The sequence below is a fragment of the Schistocerca gregaria genome, chromosome 11 (genome assembly GCF_023897955.1).
Source record: "Schistocerca gregaria isolate iqSchGreg1 chromosome 11, iqSchGreg1.2, whole genome shotgun sequence".
NCBI lineage: Eukaryota > Metazoa > Arthropoda > Insecta > Orthoptera > Acrididae > Schistocerca > Schistocerca gregaria.
Window position 1 is genome coordinate 60,276,724 of NC_064930.1, and position 6,977 is coordinate 60,283,700.

The following is a 6,977-nucleotide window of genomic DNA, read 5'->3' on the forward strand; positions in this document are numbered from 1 at the left end:
GCAGGATTCGAACCTGCGACTGTAGGAATCCAGCTGTTCTGGAATGCAGCGCCTAGAACCGCACGGCCACCCCGGCCGGCTTATAGGTGTCACTGGAAGCGGATATGGAGGGGCATGTGGTGAGGACAGCACTCTTCTGGCTGTACGTCATTCAACAAGACTGGAACCGCTACTTCTCAATCAAGTAGCTCCTTGTTACTCTTCAGGTAATCCCGGCGATCTAATGACATCTTGGGTTGTCGGGTGTTCTTGCGGATATCAGTGTCGTACTTGCACGATATTTCGGACAAGTAGCTCGTAACCTTCATCAGGTGCGACCTGAGACTGCTCCTCGAGTGGATCTGGTCCAGTATTTATGCCTATGGCCTTCCCCCTCCACCAACAGCTGCAGGCGCTTCCTCTGTGGACCGCGCCCATTCCCTGCGACCTGCTGTTGCGCTGCTGCTCCGTTTTCCGCCCGCTGCGGTTCTACGTGTTCCCTCTGCGGTCCGCGCCCACCAAACCCGCTCCTGGGGGTTTTATCTACGGTCTGGGGTACCAAGCGTTCCGCCTATGGACCGCGCCCGCTCACCACGACCTGTTGGAGCGTTGCCGCTCCGTTTTTTGTCCGCTGCGGCTCTGGATGTTCCCTCTGCGGTCCGCGCCCACCAGTCCCACTTCTGGGTGTTCCATCTTCGGTCTGGTGCGCCTGGCAGTCTGATAGGAGCTCGTTTTCCATCTCCATGTCTCTGGTTCTTCTGTTTGTGTAGTGTTGCAGCTGGCCCCATTGCTCCTTTAACAATTCCAGGTCCACTCGAGGAGCAGTCTCACGTCGCACCTGATGAAGGTTACGAGCTACGTGACCGAAATATCGTGCAAGTACGACGCTGATATCCGGCAGAACACCCGACAACCCAAGATGTCAAGTAGCTCCTTAGTTCGCCTCACAAGTGCTGAGTGCACCCCGCTTGCCAAAAGCACTCGGCAGACTGAATGGTCACCCATCCAAGTGCTAGCCCAACCCAACAGTGCTTAACTCCAGTGATCTGATGGGAACTGGTGATACCACTGTGGCAAGGCCATTGGCAGGGTTGACTATTAGGACCAGACAATATAGATAATCATTCAGGTACTCCACTGTGCACAGAATTCAGTAGTGTATCTGAGGGGCGGTTCTGTGTTGAGGGTCATTCTGGGGCAGAAATGAATCAGAGGTATTTCCCACATTGCCATAGCACTGGGTGTCTTCTAAAGGGCGGAAAGGATGAGCACTCTCTCCTTCAGCGGAGAGACCCTGCACGAGTGCTGACACATATGTTACAATGTGAGAGCTTGGGTTCGCTGTCATCAATCACCCTCCCGACTTGGCCACATCCGATTTTCATCTGGTGCTAAAATTCAAGGAGTCCCTCCAAGGACTTCACTTTGATAGTGATAAAGCGGTGCAAACAGAGGTGAGATTGTGGTTCCTTCAATAAAAGTCAAACATTCTATACAATGACAGTGTCAATAAACTGGTCTCTTGTTGGGAGAAATATGTTCGTCGCCAAGGTGACTATGATGAGAAATAAATACACTGAAGAGCCAAAGAAACTGATACACCTGCCTAATACCGTGTAGGGCCCCCGCGAGCGCACAGGAATGCCGCAACACGAGGTGACATGGATTGGACTCGTGTCTGCTGGATGGAATTGAATGAATGAATGAATCCAGCAGGGCTGTCCATTAATCTGTAAGAGTACGGGAGGGGCGGGGGGGTGGGGGTGGGGTGGAGATGTCTTCCGAACAGCACGTTGCAAGGTATCCCAGATATGCTCAATAATGTTTTGTGTCTAGGGAGTTTAAGCTGAGAACTGCAGCACTGTAGCAATTCTGGATGTGTGGAGTGTCGAATTGTCCTGCTGGAATTGCCCAAATCCGTCGCATATGAATGGATGTCGGTGATCAGACAGGACGCTTACGTACATGTCACCTGACAGAGTCATATCAAGACGTATCAGGGGTCACGTATCAGTCAAATTGCACATGCTGCACACCACTGCACACCCTCCACCAGCTTGAACAGTCCTCTGCCGAGATGCAGGGTCCGCATTTCAAATAATGGTTCAAATGGCTCTGGCTGGACTTAACATCTGAGGTCATCAGTCCCCTAGACTTAGAACTACTTAAACTTAACCAACCTAAGGACATCGCACCACCCATGCTCAAGGCAGGATTCGAAGCTGCGACCGTAGCAGCAGCACGGTTCCGCACTGAGGCGCCTAGAACCGCTCGGCCTCGAAGGTTCCACGGATTCATGAGGCTGTCTCCATACTCATGCATGTCCATCCACCTGATAGAATGTCAAATGAGACTCATCCGACCAGGCAACATGTTTCCATTCATCAAGAGCCCAATGTCGGTGTTGACGGGTCCAGGCGAGGAGTAAAGCTTTGTGTTGTGCAGTCATCAAGGGTACACGAGTGGTCTTTGCCTCCGAAAGCCAATATCTATTATGTTATAGGTGTTCATTCTTTCTCCACGCTATACGAGATTAGAATAATAGAGAATTGTGAAGTTGGTTCGATGAACCCTCTGCCAGGCACTTAAATGTGCAGAGTATCCATGTAGTTCTAAATAGATGTACAGGGTGTTTCAAAAATGACCGGTATATTTGAAACGGCAATAAAAACTAAACGAGCAGCGATAGAAATATACCGTTTGTTGCAACATGGTTGGGACAGCAGTACATTTTCAGGCGGACAAACTTTCGAAATTACAGTAGCTACAATTTTCAACAACAGATGGCGCTGCAAGTGATGTGAAAGATATAGAAGACAACGCAGTCTGTGGGTGCGCCATTCTGTACGTCGTCCTTCTGCTGTAAGCGTGTGCTGTTCACAACGTGCAAGTGTGCTGTGGACAACATGGTTTATTCCTTAGAACAGAGGATTTTTCTGGTGTATGAATTCCACCGCCTACAACACAGTGTTGTTGCAACAATACGAAGTTTTCAACCGAGGTTTAATGTAACCAAAGGACCGAAAAGCGATACAATGAAGGATCTGTTTGAAAAATTCCAACGGAGTGGGAACATGACGGATGAACGTGCTGGAAAGGTAGGGCGACCGTGTACGGCAACCACAGAACGCATCGCAGCAGCTAGCGCAGCAGGTCATCCGACAGCGGCCTCGGGTTTCCGTTCTCCGTGTTGCAGCTGCGGTCCAAATGACGCCAACGTCCACGTATCGTCTCATGCGCCAGAGTTTACACCTCTATCCATACAAAATTCAATTGCGGCAAACCCTCAGCGCCGCTACCATTGCTGCACGAGAGACATTCGCTAACGATATAGTGCACAGGATTGATGACGGCGATATGCATGTGGGCAGCATTTGGTTTACTGACGAAGCTTATTTTCACCTGGACGGCTTCGTCAATAAACAGAACTGGCGCATATGGGGAACCGAAAAGCCCCATGCTGCAGTCCCATCGTCCCTGCATCCTCAAAAAGTACTGGTCTGGGCCGCCATTTCTTCCAAAGGAATCATTGGCCCATTTTTCAGATCCGAAACGATTAGTGCATCACGCTATCTGGACATTCTTCGTGAATTTGTGGCGGTACAAACTGCCTTAGACGACACTGCGAACACCTCGTGGTTTATGCAAGATGGTGCCTGGCCACATCGCACGGCCGACGTCTTTAATTTCCTGAATGAATATTTCGATGATCGTGTGATTGCTTTGGGCTATCCGAAACATAGTGGAGCCAGACATGAACCCCTGTGTCTTCTTTCTGTGGAGACACTTGAAAGACCAGGTGTACCGCCAGAATCCAGAAACAATTGAAAAGCTGAAGCAGTACATCTCATCTGCATGTGAAGCCATTCCTCCAGATACGTTGCCAAAGGTTTCGGATAATTTCATTCAGAGACTACGCCATATTATTGCTACGCATGTTGGATATGTGGAAAATATCGTACTATAGAGTTTCCCAGACCGCAGCGCCATCTGTTGTTGACGATTGTAACTACTGTAATTTCGAAAGTTTGTCTGCCTGAAAATGTACTGTTGTCCCAAGCATATTGCAACAAACGGTGTATTTCTATCGCTGCTTGTTTAGTTTGTATTGCCGTTTCAAATATACCGGTAATTTTTGGAACACCCTGTAGATGTAGAATGGTTCGCACGCTGACACTTTTGATGGCCCAGCACTGAAATCTGCAGCAATTTGTGGAAGCGTTGCACTTCTGTTACGTTGAACGATTCTCTTCAGTCGTCATTGATCCCCATCTTGCAGGATCTTTTTCCAGCTGCACCGATGTCAGAGATTTGATGTTTTACAGATTCTTGATATTCACTGTACACTCGTGAAATGGTCGTACGGGAAAATCCCGACTTCATCACTACCTTAGAGATGCTTTGTCCCATCGCCTACGCGCCGACTACAACACCACGTTCAAACTCAGTTAAATCTTGGTAACCTGCCATTGTAGCAGCAGTAACCGATCTGACAACTGCGCCAGACACTTGTTGTCTTGTTTTGCCGTTGCGGACTACAAACGGTGTATTTCTATCGCTGCTTGTTTAGTTTGTATTGCCGTTTCAAATATACCGGTAATTTTTGAAACACCCTGTAGATGTAGAATGGTTCGCACGCTGACACTTTTGATGGCCCAGCACTGAAATCTGCAGCAATTTGTGGAAGCGTTGCACTTCTGTTACGTTGAACGATTCTCTTCAGTCGTCATTGATCCCCATCTTGCAGGATCTTTTTCCAGCTGCACCGATGTCAGAGATTTGATGTTTTACAGATTCTTGATATTCACTGTACACTCGTGAAATGGTCGTACGGGAAAATCCCGACTTCATCACTACCTTAGAGATGCTTTGTCCCATCGCCTACGCGCCGACTACAACACCACGTTCAAACTCAGTTAAATCTTGGTAACCTGCCATTGTAGCAGCAGTAACCGATCTGACAACTGCGCCAGACACTTGTTGTCTTGTTTTGCCGTTGCCGACTACAGCGCCGTATTCTGCCTGTTTACATATCTCTGTATTTGAATACGCGTGCCTTTGCCAGTTTCTATGGCGCTTCAGTGTATGTCGACATGAAGAACAACGACGCGGGATGTTAATGAAGTGCATTTCATTTCAAAAGCTTTAAGAGTGTTCTCAAGAAAAAAATTCGGAGGCATTACTTTTCATCGCCGCCTTGTATAACATGTTTGCAGTGTTTGTACTACTTGGGAATCTTATCAAGACCCAACTGAAAATTTGTGTAGTTTATTTGAGACAGTACTTCATGACAGGTAAGTGCATCTTCTGTGAGGAGTATGAGGTTACTATGAAGGCCATTAATACACAACATGAACAGCAAATAATCCAACATACTTGCCAACGTGCTGTGTCCTGTCTACCATGAAATCATCAATCCTGTAACAACCTGCACTTGGTACCCTATAGGATCATGCTTTGATAATAAGCTTTGATGTCATATCGAGTTAAATGCTTTTGAGGACTCAAGAAATACTGCGTCTATCTGACTTCTTTGAACCACAGGTTTTGATGGTGTTATGGGAAAAACGCGCCAATTTTGGTTTATGTGACTAATGATCTCAGATTCAATGCTATTGTCCCATATGTAAACATAAGAGGATGATTCTCGTTTTTTGGATGCTCCTCACGTGCAGCCAACTCCCCTGTAATGTTGCCTTGTGTGTGTCAGCTCTTCCGCAGTGGCATCGACTGGGGCCTGGTGACCAAGATGCTCTTCACGTTCGTCGCCTACATGTTCGAGACGGGCATGTTCTGCATGTTCGGGCAGGCCATCACGGACCAGGTGAGTGCGTGTCATGCCTTCATGGTGAGCAGTTTGTCAGCCCCATGCTGGAGACGTAGGAGGGTGGATCAGAAAGTAAAGTAACATATCACATGTGGAGAATGGCTTACGTAGGACATCTGAGGTACAGAAAGGAACTGGTGCATCACAATCAGGCAAAAATAAATAAATAAATTGAGCACACTGAAGGAGACGAGGGAACGAAACGAATCACCGCTACTTTATAAAGTATGTGATGTATTACAAAATTAAGTCAGATTCATAATCATCTTGGCAAATGAGTCCAATTATCAGAATAACTTTCATCTACATCTACATACGTACTCGGCAATCCACTATACGGTGCTTGGCGGAGGGTACGTCGTACCACAACTAGCATATCTCCCTGTTCCACTCCCAAACAGAACGAGGGAAAAATGACTGTCTATATGCCACTGTACGAGCCTTAATCTCTCTTATATTAACTTTGTGGTCTTTCCGCGAAAGGTAAGTTGACGGCAGTAAAATTGTACTGCAGTTAGCCACAAATGCTGGTTCTCTAAATTTCCTCAGTAGCGATTCACGAAAAGAACGCCTCCTTTCCTCCAGAGACTCCCACCCGAGTTCCTCAAGCATTTCCGTAACACTCGCGTGATGATCAAACCTACCAGTAACAAATCTGGCAGCCCGCCTCGAATTTCTTCTATGTTCCCCCTCAATCTCACCCGATAGGGATCTCAAACTCTCGAGCAGTACTCAAGAATAGGACCTTTTAGTGTTTTATCAGCGCTCTCCTTTACAGATGAACCACATCTCCCAAAATTCTACCAATGAACCGGAGACGACTCTCCGCCTTCCCCACAACTGCCATTACACGCTTGTCCCACTTCATATCGCTCTGCAATGTTACGTCCAAATATTTAATCGACGTGACTGTGTCAAGAGCTACACTACTAATGGAGTAGTCAAACATTACAGGATTCTTTTTCCTATTCACCTGCATTAATTTACATTTATCTATAGAGTTAGCTGCCATTCTTTACACCAATCACAAATCCTGTCCAAGTCATCCTGTATCCTCCTACAGTCACTCAACGACGACACCTTCCCGTACACCACAGCATCATCAGCAAACAGCCGCACATTGCTATCCACCCCATCCAAAAGATCATTTATGTAGACAGAAAACAACAGC

General features: G+C 47.2%; 1 pseudogene; it reads right to left on the bottom strand.

The window, feature by feature from the left end:
• Positions 1-948: 948 nt before the first annotated feature.
• Positions 949-1,066, bottom strand: LOC126295576 (5S ribosomal RNA; annotated as a pseudogene).
• Positions 1,067-6,977: the final 5,911 nt, after the last annotated feature.